The sequence below is a fragment of the Cupressus sempervirens genome, chromosome 9 (assembly GCF_028749045.1).
Source record: "Cupressus sempervirens isolate cs-2001-9-10 chromosome 9, ASM2874904v1, whole genome shotgun sequence".
Taxonomy (NCBI): domain Eukaryota; kingdom Viridiplantae; phylum Streptophyta; class Pinopsida; order Cupressales; family Cupressaceae; genus Cupressus; species Cupressus sempervirens.
The window spans coordinates 43,196,450-43,211,599 of NC_143126.1; the positions used below are offsets into that span (position 1 = coordinate 43,196,450).

General features: G+C 32.6%; 1 pseudogene; it reads left to right on the top strand.

The window, feature by feature from the left end:
- The window catches only part of LOC149537529 (lipoamide acyltransferase component of branched-chain alpha-keto acid dehydrogenase complex, mitochondrial pseudogene), an 83,492-nt pseudogene extending 69,095 nt beyond the window's left edge, over positions 1–14,397 (top strand).
- Positions 14,398–15,150: the final 753 nt, after the last annotated feature.

Consider the following 15,150-nt stretch of genomic DNA (forward strand, 5'->3'; position numbering starts at 1 on the left):
TGACTATTCTAGGGAATTTCAAAAGAAAACTTAATGAAAATCAAAGTAGTGACGAAAAATATCTTAAAAAAATATGGATATACAAAATGAAAAAGGTGTGAGAATGGGAAGTTTGTAATTTAAATAAAGGGTGAAGATTAACTAGAAAAATATGTTTGTTATAGTTTAAGAGAAGAGAAGTGAGTATGAGAATTACAGAGGTAGAGAAGATGAATGTAGAGTGAGTATGTGGTTACATTAAGTGTGATCATATGGTGAAGAAAATATTGAGTAGAGGGAATATATAGTGTGGTCATAAGACAAAGGATCAAATAGAAAAGTGGTTATATAAATAGATCACTCAACTTTTTGTTACCTAAAATTTGCAACAAGGGAAATCCCTTAATTTGGTGGACCTTAACCTATCTTTCTATTGTAAATATTTTAAAATAGGACTCTCAAAAGGAGTTATAAATCCTCTTAGTGAGATAGATGCTAACATATCTTCTTATACTCCCAACATTGTAAAACACTCCTAATATGGTGAACACATAGAAAGGGTTTTTATAAGATCCTAATAGAGAAACCTTTTAACTACAATAAAAGTCTTGTGGGTATTGTCCTCACCCCCACATTTTTTAACCTTTAAACAAGGGTTTAATTGATACCAATATGACTATGTTATGTGATGTGCTTTTGTGATTGATCAATTAATTATATTTGTTTAGTTTAGCAATTGTTTGATTAGTGCTTTTGGAAGTAAATTTAGATTGGTAGTTTGAATTAGTGGCTTACTTATTGTATTTTTTCACAACCCAACCCCTCCCCCTCCTCAGTGCTATGTCATACCAATAGTGAGTAACTTTCTTATGAGAAAAATTAGGAGCATTGTATAAGTAAAAAGTTTATACCAAAAAGTAGACACACTCCTAAAAACCCTTATTCTCAAGAATACCCATGAAAGAGAGCATCTCAAGAGGCATCTTATAGCTATCTATCTATGAAATTATTGAGAAAATATTGATAAAAGTATGAGGATGTGTTTCAATCATTGTTTTGTCAATGATCTCAAACCTACTACTTGTTGGTAAGACAACTTCTTAGTTGATTTGAGTACTATCATTTATTTGATTGATGAAGAGGATTTGATCAAATGAGATAACAAGAGAACCAAGAGGAAAGATTGAGATATGGTATGAAAAAGGAGTACAAAGACCATTTAAGACAATGATGATATAATGTATTGTTTATCTACTTAAGGTTGTAAAGCTTGGATACACTAATTAAGTCTAGAAGAATGAGTAATAAGAATTGTGTATGCCAAGCTTGACTGAGTGCACAGTAGGTGCCGACCAAAGTTAGTAAAAGCTAAGAAGAAAATTAGTTGGAGTTGAGAAAATTGAAGATTTAGTGTATGCTAAGTGAACATAATTTAAGCTAAATAAAGTTTAGTTGATGTCAAGTAATAGTAAACTTTAGTGTTCACCAAGTAAACTAGTGGAAGCCAAGTGGAAGAATAGTATGGAAGCCGAGTGATAGCATATTGATGTCGAGTGCCAACATTCATGTAAATCAAAGATTTGATAAACCTAAACCAAATATTTTGTTTTCTTGAATTATGTCAAGAATTTGGAAGATAACTATGATGAGCTGGTAGCATAGAATTCAAGGTAAACCATTTTGTGGTGAATTCAAGGAAGGTTGAAGAAGAAATTTCTAGAGGAACCAAATGGAAAAGTGGGTAGATTGATTATATCCTACCTGATCTTACCTAACCCTAAAATGGATGATTGTGGTGAAGCAAGAAAAAATCTTAAATATTTATTTATAGAGAGAGATGGTCAAAATAAAATGTTCTCATGTGTGAGAACCTAAGGAAGACACGGTGTCTAGGGTATTGCTTCATTTAATGGAAAAATAGAAGAGATTGTTATTGGAAAGAAAATAAAGAAGGCTTAAGAGTATGAATTCTTGAAGGGTGAATAGGATATCAAAGCTAAAGTGTGTGAAAGCCAAGCAGAATGGAGGACTGAAACAAAGATCTATGATCTTCAAATGAGTTGTAATTTGTTATCAGATCAAGCCTTAATGTTACTTTGTATTCATTGTATCCATCTAGGGTAAATCCTTTGGATTAAGGTTGACCTAATAGTCATTTTTAAATCATTTAACAAGGTGACATTCCAAGAGAATGATCTAAAGTCCTCTAATAGGGCTCACTCCTAATAGGGTGATTGAAATCCACTAGCCAAGTCACATTTAATAGTCTATATTGTAACCTTTAACAAGGTTGGCCTTTCAAAAGGCATCACTTTAGAAGAGAGAGAATTAGTAGCGTATTGCAAGTGGTTTTTTCCAAATTGGGGTTTTATGTAAAATCCTTGTGTTAAATGTGTTATTGAATCTATTATGTTTCATGTTTACATTTCTGCAAAGTTGTTTTGACCTAGGACAGTAAGCTATGAAGTTTAAGTATTGTATGATCTAATGGATGCATGCATAATAATATTTTATGGATATAGGTCTACTAAACATTGAAAAGTTTTATTTGTACATCTAGACCTTGGATAACTAATTCACCCCCCTCTTAATTATTCTAAAGAATTCCAACAATTGGTATCAAAGCCATCTACTTAAGAGGACTAGTTTGAAGGTACTAGAAGCAAAAGATCAAAATGTCAAAATGAGAGGTACCTAAGCTTAACAAGGAAAACTTCCCTACATGGAAAATTATAATGAAGCTACACCTAGGAGGTCTTAGAGACCATGCACAATCTAGCATCTCCATTGAGCATGTCAATCTTGTTGGAGCCCCAACTACTTATGATCTAAAAAAGAAGAAAGAACACAATTGGGAAATGTTGGAGATTGCCTTTGCCCTAAGGTATGCTTAGTTTGATGACATCAAGGGTTGTGATAGTGTAAAGAAGATGTGGGATTCTCTTTACACCATTTATGGAGGAGATGTAAATTTTTTGAGAGCCAAATCTAAAAGTCTTAGAGGTAAGTTTGATGATATGAGGATGCAAGAAGGTGAGAATGTTGCTTAATACTACTCTAGAATAAAAGATGTTGTTAATACTATAAGAGGAGCTACTAGTAAGATAGATGATGATATTGTATTAAGAAAAGTATTGAGAAAATTTCTTGTCATCTATGCTATTAGAGTTTCTTCCATACAAGAATTAAGATGTATACTAGGTTCTAATTTGACTTTGGAAGGTTTGGTAGGTAGGCTCACTACCTTTGAGCTCTCCAATTTTGATAACTTCAAATTTGATAATGTTGAATCTACTTTTAAAGATAAGATGTCATTAAAGAAACCTAAAGAGAAGAAGAAAATGTTCAAATATGTTTCTAGTGACAGTTATATAGATGAGGAAGATGTAGAATAGCTTGACGCATAGCTAGCAAGTTACCTATCATGTGTTTTGATTGCAATGAGGTTTGTCATATTTATATGATGTGTAGAGAAAAATAAAAATAGAAGTGGAGACAAATAGTCAAGTAGAAGAGATAAGGACAACAAAGATTACAAAGATAAAGGCAAAAATTCTTGTTACATTGTAGAAGAGGAAACTAGAGATTGATTTGATGACCATGATGATGAAGTAGTGTATGTTGTAATGAAGGATGAATAATATGAGGATGAGGAAACTACATTTATGTCTTATGTGAACAAGAGTGATAGATGGATCATTGATAGTGGGTTTTCACATCACATGACTGGAGTAAAAGTAAGTTCATTACCATAAATTATTATGATGGAAATAGAGTAAGGTTTGGTAATGATGCACCTTGTCTAATAAATGGAAAAGGATATATAAAGCTCATAGAAAATATTTTGTGTGAAAATACATATTATGTTGAAGGACTTAGCTATAATTTTTTGAGTGTGTCACAATTGAATAGTTTAGGTCGCAAAGTTTTTTTTGAAAACAAGATAGCTAAGATCTATGACACTGATGGGAAACTAATTGGGAAAGGTGATCAAACTAGAGGTAATCTATTTTATCTTGATATGCATGATGCTACTTGTCTTATTGTAGAATGTTATGATGTGTGGTTATGGCACAAGAGGTTATGTCATGTTAACTTTGATAACTTGGTGAGTATCACTAACATGAAAAGAGTGAGAGGTTTTCCTAAATTGAAGAAACCTTACAATATAATTTGCAAACAATGTCAATTAGGAAAAATGAAAAAATATAGTTTTAAGAGTAAGACTCACACCTCTAAATAAATTCTTGAGATTGTTGATACTAATTTATGTTGACCAATTAATGTGCAAAGATACAAGGGTGACAACTACATTTTCCTATTTGTTGATGATTATTCTAGGATGATGATAGTTATGTTTCTCAAATAGAAATCTAATGATTTCTAAATGTTTAAGTGGTACTTAGAAAGAGTTGAAAATGAGACAAGAAAAAGCCTAAAATGTCCAAGAAATGACAAATATGGAGAATTTACATCAAGTGAGTTTGAGATGTTCTATAATGATAAAGGAATCAAAAGATAGGCATATGTACCTAGTACCCCTCCACAAAATGAAATTCTTGAAAGGAGGAACAAATCAATAATAGAATATGCTAAAACACTCATGTTGCTTTGAAATACTAGAGAGAGGCTATAAGTACAACTATATATACCTTGAACTGTGTGCAAATCAAGAAAGGTACTCATTCAATAGCTTTTGAATTATGGTATAGATACTCGCCCAATGTCAAATATATTAAGGTATTTGGAAGCAAGTGCTACATTATTAAAGATTTTTAAAATAGTAAATTATATGCTAAAAGTGAAGGTATATTCCTTGGCTATTCCACAAGAAGTAAAGCTTATAAGTGTATATGAGAAATGTTAGTATGCTAAAGAAACCAAATTTAAATAAAGCTTCTACAAACTAAAAAAAATTCATAAACTTCAAGATAGACTAAGATGAGCTCTCAATTGAGAATATGAGCTATTAATGGGCTCTCTCAATAAGAAGCTCGCTTGTTGAGTGGCTTTGTCTAAATAGATAGGATGTATGCTCAAGCTTATGCTTCAAAAAGGGCTTCAAATGGAGTTGTAATTTGGGTGTGAGTGTATGGTTTTGATGTAAAATGGCTTCTTAAAATGGCATTATGACTTTACTTCATGGATTGTGTTATTTTGCAAAGGGGAAGGATCCAATTTATAGGCAAGAGGCTTGAGGGATTGAGGGCTAAGATGTAAGGATGGGAAAAAGCTCATGGAGGGCTCAGATTGCATGAGAAGAGAGCACATGGATTGTGCTTCCTTACAGCCAATCAGGGAGTGACACATGTCACAGGGTGAGAGGATGGAGGAAAGGGGAAGGATGAGTCAACAAAGGAGGCTCAATGGGATAAAATCTTCATAAAGACCCTCATAATGGCTTCTAAGAGCAATAAAAGGGCTTGGAAGAGTCATTTATGGCCTAGTGGGCTTCCTAAAGTTTTATGGTTGGGATATTTTGATGGAGATGAGAGGAATTTCAACTTGGGCTTGATTAGGAAGGTTTTAAGCTTGCTTAGGATTGTGCAAATGATTAGAGGATGGATTAGGATGGTTTAGGATTAGCTTAGGTATAGGCAAGTGGATGGCATTTAATGAGGGTGGGTGAAGGAGGAGATATTTGTTAACTTTGGCTTGGGTTAGTAAGTCTTAACCCATTTTTAAGGAATGTGACAAGGTTGGGAGGGGATTCTGATTAGGTTAAAAAGACATCTTCTAGAAGAGTCTAGACTTTGGATGAGGATAAAGACTTTCTAGAATAGTCTAGAACTTCCTAGGATGAGGATGAAGACTTTCTAGAAGAGTCTAGAACTTCTTAGGATGAGGATAAATTAGATTTTTAGGAAATAAATAAAGTTTTATTTATTTCAAAGGTTTGGGTTGAGAAGATATTTATTATAACTTTTTTAATAAACATGAGGATTAATATTTAATCTTAATTAAATATTTTGAGTTGGGATTAGGGGTAGGAAATGATGGGATTAGCCTTTAATCAAAATTAAAGAAGGATTAGAAGATTTTGGAAGAGGTTAGTGGTCTTAAGGAAATTGGCCAAGTTTTAGCCAAAAAATAAATTTTTTATTTATTTTGGGTTTTTTGGTCAATTTATTAATTAAATAATTAATAAATAAGGAAATAATGTTTAAATAAGATTTAAGCATTTTTGGGAGGGATTCCTTAATTAAATATTTTTAATTAAGATAAAGGGATTTAATGGCATAAAAATAAATAAATAAATAAATTAATTAATTAATTAATAAATGATGATGTCATCAGGGACTTTTTTCCAGAAAATAAAAATATTTTATTTTCTAAAGGATTTTTAGGTGTCTACAATAAATTTTTAAATATTAACACTAACAAAGTTGTAGAAAGTGAAAATGTGAAGTTTGATGAACACACAGAGGTACATGAGGCTGAATCTATAAAGGAACTAGAGAAATACAAATCTTTTGTATACTTTTATGAAGGTATTCTTGCTGATGAAGATACTATAGATCAAGGTGCAAATCAATAGCACGTTTTAGCGACTATCAATTCACATACAATGAATGTTGAGTTGCATTCAAGAACTGAGCTACAATTAGGAACTAAGTTGCAGACTGAAGATAAGACTCATTCTAATTCTGAGATTAGTGTACATGAAAGAGATGTTGAATTACCTAATAGATAAGTACATATTGATTTAGAAGTTGGTAGACCTAATGAAGAAAATATAGAATTAAGACTGTCAAAGTATGTCAAAAGACATCACCATACTAAAAAAATTATTGGAGATAGAGATGCTAGACCAATTACAAGAAATAGGATGACAAGTGACACATATTTTTTGGGCATGCATGAACCTAAGTTAATGAAAGATGCCTTAAAAAATTAGGACTAGAGTAAAGCCATGAAATAAGAGATTGAGTAGATTGAGAAGAATGAGACATGGACACTAGTTCCCAAACTAGAGGATAAGAATGTGATTGGAACCAAGTGGGTGTACAAAAACAATTTAGATGAAAATGGTGAAGTCAAAAGGAATAAGGAAAGATTAGTTTGCAAGGGGTATGCACAAGAAGAAAGGATAGACTATGGAGAAATATTTTCCCCTATTGCAAGATTGGAAGGAGTAAGAACTCTACTTGCTTACTTTGTATACAAAGGTTTCAAAGTTTATCAAATGGATGTGAAGCTAGAATTTTTGAATGGAAAATTAGAAGAAGAGGTTTATATAGAACAACCAAAAAGATTTGTTGATGCTAAAAAAAAGAACATGATATGTAGACTACATAAAGCTTTTATGGTTTAAAGCAAGCCCCAAGAGCATGGTATGAAAGGCTTCACAATTATCTTATGAAGAGTTAATTTGAGAAGAATAGTGATAACAACAATCTATACTTGAAGACAAAGGGGGTAAAGGTATTTTACTAGCTGAAATTGTTGTTGATGATATCATATGTGGAAGTCAAGATGGATTATGTAAGGCATTTGCAAATGAAATGAAGCAAGAATTTGAGATGTCTATGTTTGGAGAGATAAAGTTCTCTATTGGTTTGCAAGTATATGAGATAAAATATGGTATATACATCACTCAGTCTAAGTATGTGAAGAAAATATTGAAACTTTTTAGAGTAGAATATTCAAAACTAGTTAGAACACCTATGGTGATAGGATGCAAGTTGACAAAGAATGATGATTCAACTAATGTGAATCAAGCATTGTATAGGTTATGATTGTAAAATTGCAATATGTAGTGGGTAAAAGCACAAACGTATGTCACCCTTTTGTAAAGGAAAAGGCTAACAAAAGTATAAATGTTTGCCTTTAATGACTTAAAACTAGTACTATTATTTAAAATTTGATAATGAAGTAAACTAATAAAATGTGGAGAAATGGATGAAGTTTAGGATTATAATTTATAATAATTATTTGGAATAAGAATTGATACATTTTTCTAATTTTTATAGATAATTTTTTAGTTGCTAAAAAATGCTAAAAATTAGGGGTCTAGTTCCCACCACAAAACTATATGGAAATAATCTTATTTCCTTTTGATCTCAAATATGTCATAGATAACATATATAGGTAGAACAATAAAAAATAAAAATTGGCTTTAGACCTATATTTTAGCTTTTATAATAATTCAAATTTCAACTCACTTGAAATCAAAAGTGTTTATCTCCCACCACATTTTTCAGAAACAAATATTCTAACTAAAAGAAAAATTATACATTCTAGAAGAGGAATCTCTCCTCTAGAATATCATATAATTAAAAAAAAAATAATGATCATTTAATAGTTTTTCCTTTCTCAAAATTGATATTTTTCAAGTGTTAAAATACATGCTTGTAGAATTTTCAAATTACAATATACTATATCTAATTAAAACACTGTAAAATCTATATGAGAATATTCTTGACTTTGAGCTCTATAAAATAGTGTTTATGTGATATTAAAAAAATATCATAAAAAAGTAAGAGTTATTAAAATGTCAATTTTCAAAAATAATTTTATTTCTTTAGTAATTGGATACAAAGTAGTATAAAACATGCATTTAATAGACATTTCCAATTGAAAAAGTGTGAGACTATATATAACTTAGTTAGAATGAATTTATCTAGATCATATGTTTCAACAAAATTGAGTTTTAGATAGAAATACTCAAATTTAACTATTCTGATAAGTCATCCTAAAAGGTGACACATCTTTGTACTTTTACCCTAGTACATAGAAAAATTGGCATTGCATTATATGTTTGAATTGTTGCAAGATTCTCTTCTAATCCTAAGGAGAATCATTTGATGGTTGTTAAGAGAATAATGAGATATCTCAAAGGAAAAGAAGACTGTGATCTATACTATAAGAAAAATAAAAAATTTGAGTTGAGAGCCTACACTAATGCTAATTGGGTTGGAAATATTGTAAGAAAAAGAGCACTAGTGGAGGAGCATTTTTGTTAGGAAAGAGGTTGGTCACCTAGACCTACAAGAAACAAAATTACATATCTAGATTTACTACTGAAGCTGAATATGTGGTTGCTACAGTAAATTGTACTAATATTGTATAGAGCAAATAAATCCTCAAAGGTATGAAGGAATAAATCAATGAATATGTGGTACTTTATTGTGATAATACAAGTGTTATAAATATATCAAAGAACCCTATGATGCACACAAAGACTAAGCATATTTCAATTATCATTACTTCAAAGAGTTAGTTCAATACAAAGAAGTGAAGATAGTATAAGTGAATACAAAAGAATAAATAGCTGATATCTTCACAAATGCTTTACCTAAATATTTTCATGAATATCTAAGAGGTAAACTATGGGTAATACCCCTATCCAAAGCTACTTAAGAAGCATGAGTAGTGCTCTACATCAACCAAGGTGAATATTGTATCTCACAACTTGATGTAGTGGATATTACTTTAGGAGATGACTAAAGTAATGAAGGAACTAAATCAGAAGATTTACAGTCACAAGTTAGGTTATAGAGGGAGAAACTAAACTTGTTAACATCTGCATGTTGAGATGACAAGTCTTTGGAATTGTTTTCAAAGAGGGAGAGATAAAGAATACCAAACACAAAGGGAGATATATGCCCTATTGAGGGAGAAATGACTAAAAGAACTACATCTACTTAGTAAGAGGGAGAAAGTACTTAGGGAGATAAGTGATGGAATTTATAAGTGGAAAGATTTACTTCTGAGAGGGTGGGGGTGAATCAAAAGTTCCAAACTTTAACCTCTAACACTTTTAATCTAATATCATCACATGCATCTAACATCTTCTAATAAATGTGAAAGTAAAGACATGCATAAAAATAGACAACACAAGATTTTGGTCACCCAGAAACCCTCCAAAATGAGAAGGTAAAACTGGGGTGGGGATGATACCCACAAATTATCACTACAACAATATGTAACTGATTAAGGTTACAAAGTTTGACCACCATTAATGGTTTGCCCTATGAAAGGCCTTCCCTATTAAAGGTTTTACACCCTGTTAAAAGTGACCTATCTAAAGGATTTACAAGTATTCACTTGGAATGTCACCCTATTAAAGGATTTATCACCTTGTTAAAGGTTCTAAAAAATAGCTATTAAGCCAACCTATTCTCATAGGGTTTTCATTATCCTAATACAATAGCTAGAGAGTATAGTAGAATGTATTGATCTGATGACTTACAATCTTCAATTGCTGATTCCAGATCCTTGTTCTATCTAATTTGATCTGATCCTTCTTGATCTGATAACTCTTTATTGGTAGCGCTAATGTTTTTTTCTTGATCAACTGATTCTACAATGCTATTCTTCCTCTTAAGTCTTCTCAAGCCTTTCACTTCCTCCAAAAAATTTCTTGCATTCACTTTTGAATTTCCACATGACCTCTTACTCTTCCATTCAACACTAAATTATGGGATTTTGACCTCCTTATAAAGGTTTTGAGACTTAGGGTTAGGTATGAATCCAAAATCAATATTCATCCATCTTTTCCCACTCAAATATTTACACTTTTCTTATTGGTTGCATGCTTTCTCCATTTTTCTGATTGGTTGGATGATGATTGCATAGGGAATGTAAAAGATTATATCTTTTCTTTTAGATCCTTCAAGATTCATCTTGAGTTGGCTCAAAAATTGTTTTCATCCAATTTTGTGAAGACACAAACACATATGTTGATTTTGTATTACTTGGCACTTATTAATTGTTGATGCTCAACACATATAGGAATTCTGGCTTGCTTGGCTCCTATAGTAACTCTATTTCACCCAACACCTATACTTTTCTTAGCACCTATAGTGACTCAGTATCACTTGTCACTTGGAACTTGAAACTTCCTTAGCACCTAAAATTCACTTAGCACCTATTGAATTTCTAGCTTGGAAACATATACTATAGCTGAGCATCTATATTATAGTCAAAACCAATCTCTAGCCAACAATAAGAACATAGCAGAATGAGATAGATACTTGTATATTAGAAAGAGGAAGTGATCAGAGAAACTTAGAAGGAGAAGTGCTACAAGATGATAGATGAAGGGATTCATAAGGAAAAGTTTATTTTTTGTTGATCATAATAGAGTTTTGTAGCCTATATAGAAGATGAAAGCTACTGATAGAGGGAGAGATTTCAATACAAGGAATTAGTTTCCTTTTGGTATTGTTGTTGGTATTGGTTTTCCATCAATGCCAAAGAGGGAGATTGTTGAGAAAATATTGATACAAGTATGAGGATGTGTTTCAATCATTGTTTTGTCATTGATGTCAAACCTTACTTGTCATTAAGACAACTACTTCATTGATTTGAGTACTAACATTTGTTTGATTGATAAAGAGAATTTAATCAAATGAGATAACAAGAGCACCTAGAGGAAAGGTTAAGTTATGGTATGAAAAAGGAGTGAAAAGATCAATTAAGATAGTGATGTTATAGTTTATTATTTATTTTCTTAAGGCTGTAATGGTTGGATACACTGATTAAGTCTAGAAGAACAAGTAAGAAGAATTGTGTCTACCAAGCTTGACTGAGTGCACAGTAGGTACCTAGAAAAGTTAGTGCAAGCCAAGAAAAAATTCAATTGGAGTTCAGAAAAGTGAAGATTTAGTGTATGTTGAGTGAACATAGTTTAAGATGAGTAAAGCTTAGTTGATGTCAAGCATCTATAAACTTTAGTGTTCACCGAGTAAACTAGCAGAAGCAGAGTGGAAGAATAGTATGAAAGTTGAGTGACAACATAGTGATGTTGAGTTCCAATACTCATGTTAAATCATAGATTTGATGAATCTAAACTGACTATTTTATTTCTTGAATTGTGTGATGTGTGTGAAAGATACCTATGATGAGCTTGTTGGCGCTCAAAATTGTAGCCCTGATTTTGAGCACCATTGAGAAATTTAAGCCCTATAAATGCTTTTTGATGCCTATTTATCCGGCTGTACCTTTGAAACCCATGAGGAGTTTAATGTTTCTAACACCTTCTATTCAGTGTGTCCACATGTTCCATGAAGTTAAACTGACATTCCAAGCTATTTTATGAAGTCCTATTTTGAGCATTTGTCAAATCTGCATTTTTCACCTGCGTCAAACAATGACAGAAGGCCATGTTTGCATCTAAATATCTCGCACCCATAAATGTTTTGTGATTCACCACTTTGGGAATGTCTAGTGTCCATACCTAAAAGCCTATGTTTCATATTTTGAGTCATTTTGAGTACGTTTGACTAGATTCTGCATCCCTCAAAGTTGGTTAGTTATTATTTTCATGCTGATGCACTTTGCACATAATTCTGGGAAGCCCTGTTTGACGAGTTATATCTTTGACCTAGTTGACCAAAATGCTAAATTTCCTTTTGTGTTGCATTGTAGATGTTAGAAAATTGTTATATTTCAAGTTTCAGCTTATGAAAAATCCGTTTGATCAATTTTCAAATGCGATTCCAAACACAATTTTTATCTTTTTACTAGTGTCAGCATTTGTAGATTTGTTGGAACCCCTATTCGCGATGTTATAACTTGAGATTAATGATTTCCTAGATTAAATGGATTGTACCATCATGTTGTCCACTGAAAATACTCTAGGTGTGTTATTTTTAGGTCATCACGAATCCATTTGCATACTTTCCTAGGTCAATTCCATTTGCAAAAAAATGTTTTCTGTTAGTGTTTCCAGTCTGCTAATTCTAAGTAGCCTACTTTGACCGCTCACCATTTGTGCCTTGTTATTTTTCACAAGCCCAAATTGTAGATTTATAATGTTCTCATGATAGAGAACCAACACCCCAATTTTCATCTTCCCAAGTGTCCATTTGCCCAATTTTCAAAGCCAAATCTAAACCCAATTTATTGCTTTCTGACATGTTTACATGTAGGTGATTCTAAGAGGTCAACTTTGACTACGAATATCTTTTGATCCCAAATTTTTCATGAGACAAGATTCAACAGGATGCAAGAGTGTAGAGCAAAGAATTAGTATCCCGAGTTTCAGAACTCGATCAGAGGTTTGGGTTAGTTTTTAAGGCCAATCAATGGACCTTCTGACACCGATCTGATAGTTTGCAAATAAGTGATAAATTTGAGTGTTCTTATGTAATTAAAAAGTGTTTCCTTTCAAGTCAAGCTCATGGTAATGGCACAAAACCTATGGGAGGAATAGTCAGAGTTCCATTGGCCCAAACAGGCGAGGGGATTGTAGAATGTGAGCTCCTCAATTGGTTTGTGCAAGAGGGAGATAGAGTGGATGAGTTTCAACCAATGTTTGAAGTCCAAAGTGATAAAGATACTATTGAGATTACAAGTCGCTATCAGGGGAAAGTGTCACAAGTGAGATTCATTCCTAGAGATATTTTAAAGGTTGGAGAAACATTGGTGGATTTAGTTGTAGATGAAAAACATGAGACTATGGCAAGTTGGGAACAAATACAAACATCCTCCATAGAGTTCCAGGAAGCTGATTTGCAATCTAGATATTCTCCAAATAGCATAGAAAATAGGGAAAAGGTATTGTCTACTCCTACAGTTTGTCATATGGAAAATTAGTATGGCATTAATTTAGAGGATATTCCTAGTACTGGTAAAGATGGCAGGGTATTGAAAGAGGATGTCTTGAAATACATAACAAAGCAAGAGAGTGTTTGGAACAATCTTTCTCATATTTTTCATCCTAGTCAAAACATAGAGGTCAAAGTTATGAATTTAACACCAGAAAAAGAGTCATCTAATTGGGATGTAACAATTCATCAAGTTCATGAAGACAAGACTATTCCCCTCAGGGGATTCCAATGTGCCATGGTCAAAACTATGAACATGGCTGCCAAAGTGCTGCACTTCCATTATTTGGAAGAGATTAATGTGGACTCCCTTGTTAAGTTGAAGGATTATTTTCAAAGAATAACAGCTAACCAAGTTGTGAAGCATACACACATGCCATTTTTGATAAAGTCTTTATCATTTTCTTTGATCGATCACCCGTCAATGAATAGTATTTTCAATGAAGAAGCATGTGAACTCATTAATAAAGGCTCACATAATATAGGAGTTGCCATGGCTATGCCTCATGGTTTGGTTTTTCCTAATATCAAGAACGTTCAATCACTATCCATATTAGAGATTACAAAGGAGCTTCAATGCCTTATTCATGAAGCCTCAAACAACAAGCTATCTTCGGATGACATTTCTAGTGGAACAATAATAGTTAGCAACTTTGGGGCCATTGGTGGTAAATTTGGGTCTTTGCTTTTAAACTTACCTAAGGTTTCTATAGTAGTAATTGGTAGAATCCAAAAGCTTCCTCAGTTTTCAAATGATGGGATAGTTTATCCCGCTTCACTTATGAAACTTATAGTTGGTGCTGATCACAAAGTCATAGATGGTGCAGTCGTGGCAAAATTTTGTAACAAGTGGAAGGTATGATGCCAATCTAAAAGAGAATTGGCAAGGAGATGGACCCCTTGACAAGAAAGATTGGAGGCAAACAACCTTTATCGAAAATGAGAGGAAGACTTTATATTCTTTGAGGAGACCATGCTTCAAATTAAAGCAATGGGACTTGGAAAGAGGGTGGTAGATGATCAAGGAAAGCCATATTTAAAAGGTGTGTGAAAGCTAGATTAAGCCTCATGAGCATATTTGGAATAGTAACAGGGCATCCATGTGAAGGAACTTAGGTGCTGGAAGTCTAAAAATGGTAGGGAATGACATATAAAGATTTGAAGAGCATGTTTCACAATTAAAGAGATGGGCTGCCTTGTTGAGATAATGGGTGTTGCACACATTGCATAATATTGTTATATTTTATTATCATGTAATGTTCCACCTAGATGGACATGCAACATGTAAAGATTCCCATAGAATATTCTTGATGAGTTGTATTGTAACATTGTGATAATATTTTATGTAATTATTTAATATTGCGGAAAAGAATTAAATGCCAAATATTAAATGTGGGGTCAGTGGGTTAGGTAGCACATGGTTTTTTAGCACATGGTTTATGTAATACCACTTAGTAGTTTTGTGGGATTTGCTACTATATAAGAAACCACAAGGGTAGTTGTTGTAGAGAGAGAGAGTAAGAGTGAGAAAGACAAGAGTTGACCGGGACAAAGCTTGACAGGTTAGCCAAGGGAGCATTTGTGAAGGTTGGAAGCATGGCATGGGATGTGTGGA